The sequence below is a fragment of the Equus caballus genome, chromosome 11, assembly GCF_041296265.1.
Source record: "Equus caballus isolate H_3958 breed thoroughbred chromosome 11, TB-T2T, whole genome shotgun sequence".
Taxonomy (NCBI): Eukaryota; Metazoa; Chordata; class Mammalia; order Perissodactyla; family Equidae; genus Equus; species Equus caballus.
Genome location: NC_091694.1, coordinates 24,679,946 through 24,697,281, shown reverse-complemented (window position 1 = coordinate 24,697,281; position 17,336 = coordinate 24,679,946). Strand labels below are relative to the sequence as shown.

The window sequence follows — 17,336 nt, the reverse complement described above, 5'->3', positions numbered from 1 at the left end:
ACTGGCTGTATCTTAAAAGTCCACACCAGCAGCTGTCGTCTTAGGAGGAGACAGAGACAAAGAGAAGGAGACAGACAGACAGACAGATTCCAGCTGGGAAGAGGAAATGCTCCCTTCGGGTTAAGACTAGGAGGGACAGAACCTTGCTGGGATGTGTGGGGGGTGTTGGTTTGCATTTTGTAAATTGTCTCCTGTAACTTGGGGACTTTGTCAGACAAGAAATAACTGGCATTGGTTGGTATCCTCTCTTTTGTCCCTGGGTGGCATAACAATGCAGGGGATGGAGGCCTCAGGAAGGGAAGGGAGTGAGTGGAAAGGTAAGCTGGGCTGCTCCTGGACTGAAGATATCTGGGGCTCAGAGGAGATGTGCACCCATTACTCATAAAGGCAGGCAACCAGTTGTGGCCCCTCTATAGGCCCAGGTGACAAAGATCTTGTTATCCAGGACTTTACAAGCTACTGTGTGCAATGTGAGGATTAGGGGCCAAAAAAAGGAAAGAGGAGGGAAACAATGGAAAGGGAAGTTTGGGGTTCACTCAAGGGGTTCGGCCCCACAGGTGGAACTGTGAGGTCCCCTCTTTCTCTTACTCCCAGACTCTGACCTTTGCAAAGCTGAGCACTGCCCTGCTGAAAGGCTCGTTGGCCCCTTTGGCTCAGCTCCTACAATTCCAGCAGCCACACTAATCTTTTGACCTCTCTTCCTCCAGGTCCCTCAGCGGCTCGCCCCACTCTGCCTCCTACTTCCACCCGCCTGGGCAGACCCGGGCTACCCGGTCCTACCAGAGACGGGAGGCGGCCCCAGGGCTGGTGGTGGGTCTCCCTGGGAAGCACCGGCCGGCCCGGCCAGGGGGATCTGGTTGGAAAACGGAGTTGGGAAGTTTCCCAGCGTGAGTTGAGCGCTGACGGATTTGTGATCGGCCATAAAACCAGCGCGTTTAGATTCGTAAATCAATCTCGCCTTTCTCACAGTATAAACCTTCGCTTTATCGGCAGCAAGAAAGCGCTCAGCTCGCGCCCGGGCGCTTGTTTATTTGAACATGGACATTCCCAGGAACCAGAGAGTGTGGGCATTTTAACAGAACCTGCCCGGCATGCCTTCGTGTCATTTTGCAGTTTGTTTTCTCATCCTTAAAAATAATTTCTTGGTTGCAGAGATTGCTGTCTTTCCCTGCTCCAGCAGATTATCTCCTCTCTCCCTGGCTTGTATTTTTCTTTTAGACTTCAGTGGAGTGTTTTTATTTGGGGGACTATTTTAATGGGTTTGTGGCCAGGACCTTACAGGGAGTTGCCCTCGCTGGAGCCAGCCCGGGGCCCACGTTGGGAGGAGGCTGAATTCAATACCAGTCTGTGTTTTGTATCTGGACAATCAAAGCCGACTACCCCCCTACAGAGTCTGGGCCAGCCGGCGCCCCACCCGTGTGTGTCTCGATCGAGATTCCGAGGAGGCCAGTCCAGCTCAGTGCCTCGGGCAGGGGCCGTGCTGCTGCCACAGCTGGACCGGCCTGAGGCGATACCGCGGAGGTCGTTAAGGCAGCTGAGTCCTCAACCTTCTCCCCACTGAGTTGCTTCTGGTTCAGACCCCTTCAAACAAACTAAGGGCGGCCCCACAGCCCCATGCTCCCCTAAACCCCATTTGTTCTTCCCGTCCTGCCTGCCCCAGCCGCTTGGCCAGGCTGCCCAGAGCTGCTGAAGATAAAGCTGGGAATGTGTGGTGAGGGGCTTCTTCAGGAATATCTTTTCTGCTCCTCTTTGCAACTCCCCCCCAACCACTGTGGCCAAGGACTCCACTTCTGCTTGTAACTGATCTGCTCATTCTGGAGCCAAGCTGTATGTGAAGGTTTGGAGGATGTTTTGTTTTGTTTATATCTGAGATGAAGGAGTCTGTGTATGTTTCTCTCTCTAGGCCTGGGGGATGGATTTCTCCTATCTTCCCCATAGTTAACCCTTTAATATGCACCCCCTCCCCCTGTTTTCCCCATTGATCAATCTCCATTGTCTGCTGCTGGAAGCTCAGGGTACTAACACCTGGGAAATAGGGACCCCAGGCTGCCAGGCCAACTTTAAAGTCTCTCTCTTCCCTTTCTCTCCTCTTCCCTCTGGTGCGAATCTCCAGCTGTCTTCACTGTGTGTTGGGGGTGGAGGGGACTGAAACAGGGTGTGACATAGGTAGAGAGACTGAGTGTCCACTTCTTTTGTGTAGAAACCTTAGTCCGGGTCTTTGTCTCCAGAGCATATTCTTAGTGGGTCAGTTGAATTTGGCTCCTGAGAACAGTGACAGCACAACGAAAAAAAGTCCCCCTTGCGGTTATCCTCAACTCTGGAAGCTCCAGAGTCATCTCTTCACCCTGTCCCTTTTCTGTCCCTTCAAAAGGTACCACAAAAGATCATAAAGAGAATTGAAGCCAGAAACCCCATTCTTTATACACATATAACATGGACTTATGAAGTGTTCAGTTGAAGCCGGTCCTTTTGGAAATTTTGTCGATTATTTAGGAAATGGGGAGTGGATCTCTCCAAAATATCCTAGGAGTGAGGGAGAGAATGGAGTTGGGGGGAATCTAAATCTTAAAGGATGCTGAGAGAAGAACTGGAAGCTGAGAAATCCAGGGGCTTGGAGAAGGGATCCGCGCCCACCCCACCCCCACCCCCCAGACGCCCCTGCAGACTATTTCTGCACCTCCAGGAACTAAGCAGAAGCAGGAGGAGAGAGGAGAGAGGAGAGGTGGGCTGTGGGTAAGTGTGTGTCTGGGGCGGTGTTAGGGAGCTGTAGATATAGTAGGTATAGATGTGAATGGGGGAGAGAAGAACTCGCTACTATTCCATTGGTGGGTTAGGGGGAACCTATTTTGCAGGAAAATTTCTCCTCCTGAAGGGGAAGGTCATAGTGGTCCTTTGAGCCTGAAATCGAAAGACCCCCTTCCCCCTCCTGGTCACGTGATTCATTAAATAATTAATGCCGAGGTTGCAGAATAGATATGTATTCGTCAGGAAAATCGCAGGCTTGGTCTCCCTGTTTCTGACGTGCAATTCAACTGTCCTTTGAAAAACAAGCCTGTACCCCGAGAAAAAAAAGAGAGAGGGGGAGAGAGAGGGAGAGAGAGAGAAAAAGAGAGGGAGACAGCAATAAAACAGCCCCGCAGCCGGAGCCACACCGCGGGCTGGGGTATTGTAAGTAGAAGGGATTTCTCACTACCTACCGCGTCTTATGTGTCCATGTAAATTTATTGTTTGTTATTAATGTTATTGTCGTAAAATGTGACAAATAGCCATCTTCATTTCCTGCCATTTCTCTTCACACGGTGCTCTGTGTATTTATACCCATTGAGGCATTGCATAGAGATTTTAGGAATATTCCTCTTCTCTCTCTCTCTCTCTCTCCCTCTCCTCCAACCTTTTTCTTGATTTATAGCAATATGGGTGTCAGCTTCTCGGCCGGCATGCCAGCCATTGTGTGTGTGTGTGTGTGTGTGTGGGCGCGCGCATCTGCGTGTGTTTGTGAGCGAGTTGTGTTGTTTATGGCCATGTCTTCGATAAATCATTTCTCACGGAAAATGATGTGGAAGCTGGGCTATTTCTGCGGCCGGGAGAGAGTTGCTCTCGGAGGTACTTCCTCCCTCTCTGCTCTGCTCCCAGGAGTTGGTTCTTTCAGACGATTTACAGTAATATATCAGCAGTTAATATGAAAGCTCTATAGCTGGAGGTCTTAAATTACAGCATCTGTGATTATCAATTAAGGCGAGATTTGTATAAATTTGGTAAACCAGAAATGCCTCATTGGCATATAAACCCAGTCAAAGACCACGACCTAATATAAAAATTATATTTGCAAGCCTGACAGAGCCAACATTCCTGCAGCAGCAGACAGAGCTTCAGTTTTCAGTGGTTCACCTCCAGGAGTTTGGCTGTTCTGACTCCAGCCCGGGGTAAAGAACCAACTCTGAAGGCAGAAGGAGCCTGGGTGGAGGTGGAGGAAGGAATTGCTAGAGTTGAAGGCAAAGATTTTTGTAATCAATGGGGACCCAGTCAAAATTGTCTGCAATTGCAAGGGGGCTCAGGGGACTCAGTTATAGTAGTAAAGGTTAATCTACAGGACTGTTGTGTGCGGCAGGGTGTCGAGGGTGGAGAAGGAGCTACCCAAATTGGGGGAGACAATGGAGGCGGAGGGTGAAGGGCAGGGAGAGAAGCTGGAAGCCTTGGCTTCCCACCCTCCTGGCTAACAAAACAAGGAAATGAATTCACACCCCAGTAGCCTTTCTTCGACCTCCTGAAACAAAGCAAGTTTCCTCAGTAGTGAGGGACTATGTGTGTTTGAGGCTAAAGCAGGGAGAAGTTCTCTAAGTTTTTCTAGAAAAGAAATGTTCCAGGAATCATATGGTCCCAGAAAGTTGGAGAGTGTTCCAGGACATGGGGTGTGCTCCCCTCCCTAAGCGTTCAGATTGGTAGGGGGCGAGCTGGTAACTTTCCCCTCAAGTTTCATGTGGGGATCTCAGTCTCTCCCCATTAGGCTAGAGTCTGCTGGTCAAGAGCAAAGCCAGAGGTGGCTCCTGGGGACATTCTGCGCTGCACCCCAAAGTTCTGATGGATGAGGGGCAGAGGGCCAGAGCATTTGCCACAACCAGTCCAGGCTGCTAGCTGTTCCTTTCCTGGCTGGAGCCCAGCCAACTGACTTTATAGCCACTATTATCTGTGATATTTAACTCTGCCTGCTAGTGTAAACCTTTGAGCAGGAAAATTAGAGTGATGCCTTGCCCAGGTGTTAATTATTCATGGCATCAGCTGGCCGTGCGAGTGGCGGCTTAGGCCCCAGTCCTGGAGCATCCAGGAGCTTGCTCCCAGCTCCCACACTCTGCTCCAAGTGGGTGCCGAGCCCCATCCTTGTTAACAGGCAGACTTGTGGGTGGTGGTGGGTGAAGCCTCCAAATTTGAGAGTCTGGGCTGAAAAGGGTTTAGGGAGAGAGAAGGAGAAGTCCAAGACCCTAGGCTGGGATGGGCGTGGGTATTACCCCGCCTGGATAGAAGGAAGCGGGGAGAGTCTGGATTCAGGGGCAGCTTTGACAGGGCTGGAGATGGGGAGCGGGGAGGACTGGGGGAGCCAGCAAAGAGACCTGAGGGATAGGGGTCTCCAAACCCTTCAGGGCCCCCATCCCTGTGTATTGGAGAATCACACACACACACTCAGTGTGGGAGGTGAGTATTTCCCTCCTCCTCACCTGGGAAGTGAGGGGGTGTAAATCTGGAGAGGGTGAATTCACCCCCAAACCAGTGCTCCAGAATTTAGGTGAATGTCTTCGAATTCCTGAGAGAGCGGGGAAGGATTACTTCTTCCTTGGAGAGGGGAAGAGACATGGAGAAGGAAGAGGGTAGAGTTGTCTTTCTAGGCTTCTAAATCCAGCCTGTTTTGGAGGATGGGGAACAAAATGGGGAGGCTGAAGGGTTTGCTCTTTGGCACAGGCCATAGTTAGTGGGGAGAGCTGGAAGCCAGTCCTGCAGGCCCCTACCCCTGGGTTTCCAACTCCTCCCCGCTTCTCCATCCCCCCCCCACCTTCGCCTGTGCCTGTGACGTGGAGGTCTGATCCCCCCTCTTTTCCTCTCCATTCTCTCAGCCCCCTTCAGGTCTTTGTCTCTCTGGCCCTGGGGATACCCCCTCCCCTTCCCTTTCCCCAACTCACACACAGACTCTTCCCCAGGAGACAAAAGCAGGGAGACTGTCCCGCTCCTCCATTATCTTTTAGTTGCTGGCCCCTCGCTAAGTCTCCCTATGTGAGGCCTGATGCCCTCCATCCAGGCGCACTGGCCTACCCCCCAAACCAGGACGTTTGAGAAGAGTTGGTTATTTTTTAAAATATATATATACATTTGGTTCATTTAGCCGTGAGGCACCTGCCTCTTACCAGTTCTGCACACACACCCCCTTTGCTTTTGTGCTGTCCAGGGGATGGGGGAGAATGCATTTGATGGAAGGGGCTTTAGGAAAGCTGCTGACTCTGTCTTCTCCCCAGACGCTGCTGGTGTCCACTTTATATAACTGTAGTGTTTATTCCCGGTGCCTTTAAGAAGCTGGGCTGCCAATGCTTTAATGACTAGAGGAATTGGATAGAAAGATGAGGAGAGAGAGGATGAAGGAAAAAGAGAGGGCCCCAGAGAGAGCGCAAGCAGCAGGATCTGTCTCTGGGGTAGGAAGTCAAGGCAGAACCCAAGGAGAGGATGACAGGGAGAGTGGGGACAAAGGGCAGTCAGAGGGGCCCTGCAGTCTTGCAAGAATGAGTCCCACAACTTGGATGAGTACACACACACACACACACAAAGTTAAGTGAAAAGAAGGGAAGAGGAAAGGAAACCACACACTCTGCCACCTTCTCTGTAGAAGAGAATGTCTCCATGACAGGAGTGGATTTCCCTTGCAGAGGAAAGGGCTCTGAAGCCAAGGGCTCCAGGTTGCCCCCAGGAGAGGGGCAACCTAATAACTGATTTCTGGAGGCACTCCTAAGTCCTTTGCAGGGCTCAATTCAAATTCACTTAAGACAGAGAGAGGCAGAGTGTGAGAAGACAAAGGGGCTATGAGAAAGGGACAGGGACAACAGAGATGGTTAGAAAAGGCAGAGAGAGAGAGAGAGAGAGAGCGCGAGGGACAGAAAGCACGAGAAAGAGCCCCACCCCTAGAGGGGCAGGCACCTGCGGGGTCTGGAAGCTCCTCCACACTGTGCTTTCTTTATAGACAACTGCCCAAAGGGGAGGCCATCCCAGAAGCAACTGCCTCTCCAGGAGGCCCTTGGGGGTGCTCAATCAGGTGTGAGGCAGCTGGGGTAGGAGCTGAAGTGTCAGAGAATGGCTGAGATGTCCTGGGCACTTCAGTCTCCTCTTCCACCACCACCAGCAGTAACTTAACGAGTGGCATCTCCCAAAACAGAATTCCACCGTGGGGGAGGGGGGCCTGGGGTCAGTCTCTCACACCTGGACCCTGGGATCTTTCCTTGGTCTCTCTTCCCCCTCGTGGGTTCGGTCTTCCCTCTTCAGGGACGGGAAGAAGATGTTGATCCTTCAGCCGCCTAAGAACTTTCCCTTTCATCTCCAATCCACATCTCCTCCCTTGAACCTACAGACTGAACAAATGGATGCTACCCTCACTAACCTCCTCCCTCCCCATCTTTCAGGAAAGAAAAAGAAAAAGGAAAAAGGGAAAGAAAGTTTCTACCAGCCTAAGCAGCTTTAGAAAACTCCAGGGAAAATGGAAAATGCAATCCTTTCTCGCCTCTCCAATCCCTCCCTCCCATTACCCCTCGCCACTGCTCCCTCCATTGCGCACCGCCCGTCCCGCCCCCCCCCCCCCACGTCCTGTCCTGCCCAGAACTCACTCTCTCCCTTCCCCTCCCTTCTCCGCCGGGCCGGACATATGGAACCCATTTCGCTGGTGACATTGAAGAGCCGCCCGTGCGCCCGCCTTCCGCCATGGCGCCCCCGGCGCTCCCCGCGCCTCGCCGTGGCCCTGTCAGTCGCCGCTCCTCTCGCCTGGCAACTTGGCCAGCTCTCAAAGCCCGACTGCAGCTCGGGGCCGGGCCCGCAGCCCCACGCGGGCCCTCGCGGAGGGGAGCCCCCGCTTCTCCGGAAAGGGGCGCCGGCCGCGCCCCAAGCGCAGCCACCGCGCGCGCCTTGCCGCCCGGCGGCCCCGAAGGCCGAACAAAGCCGGGGGCGGGGGCGGGGGCGGGGGCGGGGTGGGGGCGAGCGCTTCCGGGCCTCTCCCCTCGCCAGGCGGGCCGCTGCGGGGCTGCGGGGGCTGAATGACCGCGATGCCGCCGGTCGCGGCGCCCCAGCCGGGGCCCAGGGACCCGGGCCTGGCCGTCGGCTCCCGCGCGCCCCCCGTTCCCGGCCGCTCGCCGCTGCCCGCGCCCTAGCGGGAGAGCGCACAGGTAAGTGCACCGGGCTGAGCTGGGGCGCCCAAGACCCGTCTGGGGTGCAGAGCAGGGGTGGCTGCGTCCCCGTTCCCAGGCCTCTCTTGGGTCAGGAAAGAGGCTGGATGAGAAATGTGGAAGACAAAGATGAGGGCAACTTAAAGAGGCGGGTGGGGGCTGAAGTGAGAGAGGGGTCCTGGTGTGCAGGGCAGTGTGGAGGAAAGTGGTGGACAGGATCCCGGTCAGGGGATCAGGAGCTCTCCCACTCAGGAAGGGTGTTGGAGGCTGTGGAGGGTTTTCCAGGGGAGTTAAACTGTGGGCTGTGAGGGGCATCACTGGGGTAGGGGGACACGCCAGCTCTGCTTCCACAGTCCAGCTGCCACCATGGCAGAGACTTTTAGCACCTAGCACCCTATTTGAAGCTGAAACTACAAGGGGTTGCGCTGAGGCCGGGTGTTAAACTGAGAAGTAGGAGAGAGGGTGATTTATGGCTTCAGAGAAGCAGTGTGTTTACTCCATGCCTGCTCTGGAAACCAAAAACCAAACAGAGCAGAGGCGGGAGAAGCCCCTCTTCTTGGAGTGAGAGGCGATGCCAGGTTGATTCCCTGGGATTTATTTTCCCAGGTGTGGGAGATGGTGGGAACTGTCCCTCACAGACACAGGATGTGATGGGTCTGTGTGAGGTATAAGGAGAGTGTGCAAGCATGCACACATGTAGGTGTGTTTGTGTACTGTGTGAGTGCATCCTACATTGGGGCGAATGTGTGCTGGAGGTGGGGTTTGTCGGGTGCCCATCGCTTTGTGCATGGGCACACATGGAGCCAGGAGGGAAACTCAGTGTTCTCTGATCTTAGAATTCTGGGATGGGGCAGCTCTGGAGGCACTTTGCTGGCCGGTGCCCTCACCATGAGTAGGGCTTGTTCCCTCCTGTGCTTTCTTTCCTCCCACAGCCATATGCAGCAGAGCCCACTTGGCCTGGCCCCTGGCCTCTCTTCGCCATCTGCCCACGCCACGTCATCTTAACTTTGAACCTTTAACTTTGCCATAGGAGACTGAGGAATTAGTGAGCATGGCTGCATGGGGAGGGGAGGGAGAAAGGAGAAAAAGGCCTGAGGTGGTAGGGGAGATGATGGTTTAAGGCTGGGCCTTGGCAGGCGTGGGTTCCACCGTCACTGCTCAAATTCCCCCGAAGTCTCTGCTTGGGAGGGGGCAAGTGAGCACAAAGGGGAACAGAGCAAGGGAGCCATGCAGGATGATGGGGGTGGGAGAAAAATATTTTGACCCGCAGATAGTTATTTCCGCAGGCCGACTGGTGGCTTTTGCATTTCTGTCCAGACGCCCGGCTTTGCCTGGAAATTGTTTTGCATTAAATTTTCTCAGCCACAGAATTATCTTTCCTCGCCTCCAGCTAAACTTGCATTTTTCCACCAGACACTTGGGCCCCGCACCAATGAAATCTGAGAGGAAGCGGCTGGGCCCTAAGTGGCCGTAATTTAATTGATTTTATCATAAATCATCAACTTGATGAAGAACCCGAGGTTTCAGTGAAGTAAATTGATATTAATGGGAGTTTCTTGAAATGCAAACTCGCGGCATTGTTGGGGCATCTTGAGCTGGGGAGGTGGATTACGTGTGTCCCAGGAGCAGAGAGAGCCTGGACCCGGAGCCCAGCACAGCTTTAGAGGGTAGTGAAAGCAAGCTGCGAGGGGCAGCTGCAGGCCGACTGATTTCTGTGGGGGAGCAAAGCAGTGAATGGAACTCTCTTGGGGAGGGAGCAGAGTCTGACTCTGTGAACCCTGCTGGCCGTCTTGGAAGGCTGGTCTCCAACTAGGGGGGAGGCCCTGGGGAAGCTGGTAGGTATGTGGGCAGAGTTGGGGGTGGGGTGAGAAGGCCAGGCTGGTACAATGGGTGCATTGACTCCTGGTTAAAAATTGCCAGGTTGAAGCCTTCCTCCTTTAATTATACAAATTAATTATTTACTGCTCAGGTTGTTGTGTCCAAAAATAGCAGTTTTGATTTGGTAATAAAGGTAGAGAACAATCCCCCCCAACACGCATACACAGAAGAGCAGTAAAAATCAGCCCAGGAGCCTCCCTGGAGGCAAGGAGGACCAGGAGTCGGATTGGTACTCAGTAGTGCGGGTGTAAGCATTTAAATCCCAAGAGGAAATATTCTGCATTTGGTCTCAGTGGTGACCATTATTGTCTGAACTCAGTTTATTACTGCTATTGTCACTCACTTTTATATCAGCCTACAGAGAACCACGAACTGTCAGTCCAAAAATGGATCTCAGAAGATCATCTAGCCCAACCCTTCCCCTCCCCTCCACATAGACACTCACACACACACACACACACACACACACATGTGTGCGTGCACCTTCCTGCACTCTGGCTTCACAGAAGGGAACACTGAGGCCCAGGGTGTTCTCTGCTTCAGAGCACACAACAGTCTGGACCACCTAGAATCCAAGCCTCCTGGCTCCAAAGGAAATCTCAAGTATTATAGTAGACAAATCACTTCCTGGCTCTGGGCCTCAGTTTCCCTATCTGTAACAATGGCAGGGTTGGACAGGACACTCTCTGAGTTCTCCCCAGCTCTGACCTCGAGTAACTCTCTATTGCTTGGGAGCAGCTCCTTTGTGTATCTTGGGGTTCTGAGGGCATCTGGGTGTCACTGCACGCTTATTTGCAGTATATAGGGAGTTTGTATATGCACAGAGAAGTGGATGGTTACTCAAACTGGCTCTAGGAAATCCATTGGAATCCGGACCATTCCTCCTCCTGAATGCGTCCTTATTCTCAGCAGAGGAGAAGCCCAGGCCCAGAGCAATGGCAATAGAAGGCAGTGGAAGGGGGCTGGCTAGCTGGGTTGGGGTGGGATTGGCATTTGGATGGGGGCTAAGGAAGGAGGGCTCAGCCTCACAGAGAAAGGCACTTTCCATGCCAGGCACCCTGGCTGAGGCTGGAGTTGTTCAGAATGCAGCATTTGAAGTCCCTACTACCCCAGCCCAGGGACTGAATTGTGGTTTCAGAATTTAGATTCTGTGACAGCAGCCCCCCTGCCCCACCCTCACCCTGACCCCTGGGCCTTTGGACCCTCTCTTTCTCGGAGAGGGCACACAAAGGGTGCCACCGCACTATACCAGGTCTCCTCCCAGGGCAGCCAGGACAGGAGGCCTGCAAGGTGGGTGACCCCCGCCCTCTTTATTCTTGCTCTTATTTTCCATCTTCTCCAACTGGGAGAAGGTGAAATTCAAAAGGGATGGGGGTTTCTCAGAAGTTGCATGGTTGTGAGAAGGGAGATTTCTCGTGGGATCAGGGATGTGAGGAGGCCAGCAGGGGAGGGGAGGTTCCCAGATTGCCTTGGGAAGTGTGGTCAGGGATATGAGTTCTGGGGGAGGAAGTGGGAAGAGATGGGAAACAACTTCATCTTTTGGGTTTTGGAAATCAGAATCTCTGGCCAGATAATCCATTTCCTAAAGCCTCACCCCAAACCCTATTTTGAGAGAGAGAAAAACAAAAGGGCTGGCGGGCCCAGACTCTGGCCCTCTCCCACTCTGACTTTGGAGTTTTATATTTGGAGGCACCTCGGAAGGCTTTGCGCTGATTGGTCATTAATCCGGTGAGTTATTGTCTGCTAAACAGAGGTCACTGGGAGAGAGACATCCAATCTGTCAGGAGGGACCTACGCAGTCACTCGCAGCGGGCTGGGCCGGGGTCCTCTCTTGCTTGCTTCTCCCTCCCTTCCCCAGCAACCCCACCCCCAAGCTGTCCAAGATTCGCCCCTCTCATCTTGCCTTCTCCACTCTGCCCACTTTTGTCTCAACATCCGCCAGCGTGGCGTTTGTCAGGCCAGGACTGAGCTTCTAGATGAGGCGGGACCCCTGATCCAAAAGGGGCTCATACGCTCACACCGCGCCCGCCGGCCTGTGACTCCGGACCCTCCCGACCTGGCCCTTGGCGCCGCCATCCGCTCATCCGCGCGTTCAGGCGTGGCCTCCGTGGTCACCGAGTGGACGGACTTTGCAAACCCTCGCAGCTGCCCCGTTTTTTCCTGCATCCCTCTCGCGTCCCGACGCCTGGGACGGAGGGAGAATAGAGCTTGGATTTTTCTTCTCCAACAGTAGCGAGCTTTTTCTTCTTTTCGATCCCGCTTCTGCTGAGCCGGGTCTACACCGGCCTCTGCAGAGGCGCCGAATCTTCTCTTTCCTGCTGCCGCTTTGTTCCCTCCCGCTCCAGGCATCTTAGAGAGGTGGGGGCTGGGGATCCAAAGACCAAAGGCAGTCTTCGGTAGCAATTCCCAATTTACGACCTCCAGCTTTGAAGTCTTTATTAACATTTAAGAAGAGATGGAGATTCAGATGCGTGTGTGAACTTTCCACGACTCTCCTGCGGCCACACAGTTGGGCAGTGAAGCTGGAAAAAGTGTGTGGGAGCCAGAACCCAGGCAGGACTAGAAAGAAACAGATCGCTAAACGTCTGGCCCGGGGCTCCAGGTCCCAGTGTCTTAGGGAGCCATTCGGGCCACACGAATTTGGGGCCGGCTGCGCTGGGAGCAGGATCCTTGGTGGCCCCAGTGCTGTTATCAGAAATCGATTTTAAAGGAGTCAGCCAGTTTGTCATTGTTGAGAGGAAAATTTTCGTTTGCTCTTTGATGGGGTTTTTTTTGGGGGGGGGAGGAGGGAAACAGACGTGATCCCCCCAAAGTCTGGAAGGGTAGGCAGTCAGTGATGGCTCAAGGGGGGTTAAAGTGCTCCATGTCTCCTGGTCCCGGGTGTGGAGGAGGAGCGGGGGAGGGAAGTGCCGGCGCGGGTCCTCTGACTGTGGAAACTGAAACCCAGAGGAAAGAATGTCTATGAAGGGGAACATTTTCCCTAATTTTTACCTTTATTATTAATTTTTCTATTTATTAGATTGCGCTAAGGTCTCTGTGTCTTAATCTTTCTCTCATTTTTTGCTTTTTCAATTTCTCTCTCTCTCTCTCTCACACACACACACACACACACACTTAGTTGTCCAAGTTTCCCTCCTTGAATCCAGAAGGAAATTGTCTCCTCTTCTCTCTCTAGTCTTCCTGAATCATGACTTCACTGTCAGTGGTGAAAAACTCCTCCGGGTCCTCTTTTTCCAGATCCCAAGTTTTCCCTCAGACCCCTCTGGAGTCTCCCACCCCAAGCTCCTCTCTGCCCCGCCTTTGTCCCCTGAAGTCTGAAAGGTTCCTGGCCTGCAGCAATGTCTCAGACAAGATGGGCGCGCTCTGGCCGCCACTTCTACCATCTACCCTCTACCCTCCCAGCCCCAATCAGGGGCAGCCAGCCAGCCAGAAATCTCTGAGAAAGGAAGAAAAAAGGCAAGAAGGAAACCAAACTGGGCTCTCATTGCCTCCCCAGCATTTCAGATGGGCTCTGTTTTCCAAGATTAAGAAGCTCCCACAACATTTCCTACCACAATTGGGGGTGCATGTCCTCTGAAATTTTTTTCCAGGTTAGCTTTCTTGCTCCCCAGTCCTCCTTTTTGCTCTCACCCTGCTGCACCCCAGCTCTTTGTGTAGCCTGAAGGGACCACAAGGAGTCAAGGATGTTCTGAGAGGGGAGAGGTCCATCGCTGTCTCTGGAAACTCCTCCACCCTTGGCTGGGCTCCAGGCCGGATCCTCCTGCAGCCTGGCCTTGCAGGCCCGCAGCTGGCTGGGTGCCCTCCGGGCTCTTTTTTTATTCCTTGAGGCAAAGCTGTGCAGCCCTACAAGTGACCAGGCTCTCCTCTTCTCTCAATTTCACAGTGTCCTTCTCTAGCCAGTGGTAGCAACAGCTAGGAGAGCTGGAGGGTCTGAGTTACGTTCTTGACTTTATTTTGGGGAGTGAGAGGAAAGACTCAAAGGGAATGATTGCCTTCAACCTCTGGAAGCCCTGGCCCAAGCCCCTGACCCCCCACCAGGCCCAAAGCTACACCGGCTCCAACCCTGTGGGTCTCTAACCAAGGTCCAGAGATCTCAGGACAGACCCCTGCAGCTACACACTCAGGCAGCCCTCAGGGCTCTCTTTGAGGGTCCTGGCTTGAGCCCCAATACTGGGTCTAGCTTGGGCATTTTCTTTTCTTGATACTAGTAGTAAATACATAAAAATGTCTCCCACTCTCCATCCTCACCTTTCTTCCCCCTTTCCCTCAGTCACCAACTCTCTAGGGAGGCTGTAGGTTCCTGGGGACATCACATGCAGTTCCTATTGCTGGAGGGTAGGGAGCACACGGGTTCCCCACTCTCTGTTCAGCAGGATCCCAGGAAACTGGCTGCTGCAGCCCAGGAAGCCTGACTTAGCGGGCCTGGAAGCAGTAGGGACCAGAGGAGGCCAGGGGCCTCTCCCTGAGAGACTAGGACACTTTCTCAGCCCAAAGCAGAGCCTGTAATTAGGGATCAACAGGGTATAAAGGAAGCTTTGCCAGACATAGCCACCCTCTCCTGGAGGGGAGATAATAGCTGGAAACCATCTCTCACCTTTGTTCTCCCAGTCCCATCTCTCCTGGTGCATCCAGATGGGAGAAGGAAAAAGCCAAGTTTTCTAACCAGGTGGTCACAGGGCAGTGGCTGGCTCTGTCTACTCGAACTTAAGAGAACAAGTTTTCCAAGCTGCCTTCGTAGAAAAGAGAGACTGCCTTCTATTTTATCCCCTAAGCCCCGGAGTCAGCAATTAGGCAGAGTTGCAAACACTCCTGCTTTTGGAAGTGTCCTGGTGCTCTTTTTGTCTTTTTCCCCATCGGGAATGGCTCTTCCCCACCCCCGCCCCAGATCTGCAGACACCTACATTCTTGGCTCCTGTCTTCCTCCTACAGGCCTCCTTGCCTTTTCCTGCCCTTCTCACACACGCTAGGAAAAGTTTAGCTTTTGTAGTCTTCCTCACTTGTGCCAAGAGTCATAAATCTTGCAGCGCTAAGAGAAACAAACAGGTTTGCTCTGAATAATAGTAACTATCCCCCGTCTCTTCTGCCAGTGCATGTAAAATTAAGCTGTTTTGCTAGTTCTTCTCATCTTCTTAGAAGTACAAATGTCCTTATCACCTCTTAGCCCCTTCTGCCTATACGGAGGTGAGAATCTTAACAGAAACTTCTCCATGAAGTACTTACAGCCTCTCTATTGCCGGCCGTGTCTGAAGCTCGAGCTAAACACAGGGTCCTCCTTTTGTCACCCTCTCCTCAACTCCCCTCCCCCGTGCAAGATGGTCTGGATTTTTTAAATAATCACTCACCGCTTGTTGTCTGTTCTCAAAAAAAAAAAAAAAAAAAAAGAGGTCTGGCCTTCCCCCCTACCGGTTGGAAACTGGGCCTGGAGATTTTCGGGAGAAAGGATGAATAGAGAGGGTGTCGGGGAGAGAAGAAACAGACTGGGAGACTCAGAAGGAGGGAGCCAGAGCCAGAGGGCGGGAGACCCAGCCACCAGTCCCAGAGGAGTGAAACTACTTTAAAGGAAATTCCTCGTGTTCCCACTGAGAAGGAGTGCAGAGGGGCACCCAGCACCCCCACCCCCAGGCAAGCCAGTGCCTTTGACTGGGTCTCCCCAGCCACTTCTCAATTAGCATAATGGTTTGCTAGTGGGGCTGGGAGAGCTGTGAACTGCACCGGCTGTGCCTTTCCTCTGCTCTCCTCTTCCTCCCTGGACAAAATCTCAATTTAAAAATGTACCTGTTCTTAAAAAAAAAGCAAACCCAAAACAATAAACCTCTACTTTCTTCCCTTTCCCACTTTTTTTTGCCGGGGGGGGGGGGGGGGGAGAATTTAAAAAGTTCCCCCCTCCCCCAACACCACCATCACCTTCCCTCCTTATCAGGCATCTAAGCTTGCTTAAGGGGGAGTGGTGGGGGTGTGTGTGAGCTTGTGTGTGTGTGAGTGAGTGAGTGTGTGTGTCTGTGTGGTTTTTTTTCCCTGTGCAAAAGCAGAGGCCATTGTTACGGAGAGTAGGGCGTACCAGTCTTATAGGGCAACCACACTGTGGCGGCTTGGCCGTGCCGGAGCCCGGAGCTGGATTCTCGGCGAGCTGAGCCGCCCGAGCACCTTTCGGTCTTCTATTTTTTTCCCGCTCCCCCACCCCCTCCCTCCTGCGCACCCCCGCTCCTAAGCCGAGTGAATTGAAGCGGACGCCGCGCGGCTCCTCCGGCCGGTCTGCCCCTCGGGCTCCCCAGCCGGGGTGGCTATTGGGGGGGGGGGGGGCGACGCAGCTTTAAACAGTGGTCTTTTTTTCCTTTGCCTTCAAGGAGGGGAGATTTCTCGCCTGCCGCTCGCGCTGGGGCTCGATGTGAATATATATTATGTCTGCCTGTTCTCCCCTCGTCGGTGGCTAAGGTAAGCTGGACTGAAATAGGCTATCAGTTTGTGAATGGCGGAGAGTATGTCTCAATGATTTATGGCCCATATGACTCCAATCTCGGTTCAAGAAGAGTTCACAAGCTTTAAGCTTCCTTCCACGCAGCGACTCTCTCTCTCTCTCTCTCTCTCTCTCCCTCTCTCTCTCTCTCTCTCTCCCTCCCTCCCTCTCTTCCCTCTCCCTCTCTTCCTGCTTCTCTCCTTTTCTCCTCTTTTCTTTCAACAGCCAGATTCAGGGCTGAGTTTATTCCCGGCTGCTAAGAAGAGCCTAACATTTCTCTCTCTTCCTTTCTTGTTCTTTTATTTTTTCTTCCTCCCATTAATTTTTTTTTAAGTCCTGGAAGGTGGCCTATCCTCTACTCCCGGGGCTTCCCCAGCTATTGTTACTCTGCCCGGCTCTTCCGGGGGTGTGCCTGGAGAGGTGGGGTTCTTGGGGTGGCTCACCGCCCTTCTCCAGCGAGACCCTGGGGGGAAGCCGGGAGCCACCGTCTCCCTCCCTCCCTCTCTCCCAAGAAGCCATATGGAGCCTGGATTTTTCCAACATGGAGGCAAGGGAAATAGACATGTTTGGCTTGGTAGAGCTGCTCCCCACCCCCTCTTCTCCTGGATCCCCAGATCCCGGACCCCCACGGCACCTTTCCGCCTTCTCACTGTCCCGTCAGCCAGGCCTCTGCGCCCTCCAGCCCAGCCGGCCTGGCAAAGTCCCGGAGCCGAGTTGCTAAGGCGCCTTTTAATTCGGTTACCTCCAGCGCCCAAACTTACTGCCGCCCTTAGGGCTCGGCCCTAGGCCAGGGTGTTGGGAACCTGCCGCCGCTAACCGTTTTAGCATCCTGAACGCTTTCTCTTCGCCTCCTTGGGCCAGCATAGCTAGTCGCCAGCCACCGCGGCAGCAGCGGTCGAGACTGCCCGGCGGCGGCAGCCAGGGGCTCACCCGGTCCACAGATCTTCCCGGCCCTGTCTCGCCGCCGGCGGAGGCTCCATTCTTTCCTATCTCATCTCTGGCTTCTCCGCTTCCCACACTTGCCTGGCCTCGGTCCTGCGATGGTTTGCGGGTTTATTGCAGGGGGAACGACAGGAATTTCGGCCCCAGGCGTCTAGTCA

The 17,336-nt window shown here is 53.6% G+C and overlaps 1 protein-coding gene across 8 annotated transcripts in view; it reads left to right on the top strand.

Moving 5' to 3' along the window:
- Nucleotides 1-17,336, top strand: part of HOXB3 (homeobox B3) — a 55,189-nt gene that overhangs the window by 32,291 nt on the left and 5,562 nt on the right. For 6 of the 8 annotated variants that reach the window (XM_070226238.1, XM_070226240.1, XM_070226236.1 and 3 more), the window contains one exon: nt 16,127-16,214. The gene's annotated coding sequence lies outside the window, so the exon portion shown is untranslated. Of the gene's footprint in view, nt 1-7,357; nt 16,033-16,126; nt 16,215-17,336 lie in introns of those variants that run through there. The other 2 variants (XM_023652677.2, XM_070226242.1) reach the window with 2 other exon arrangements.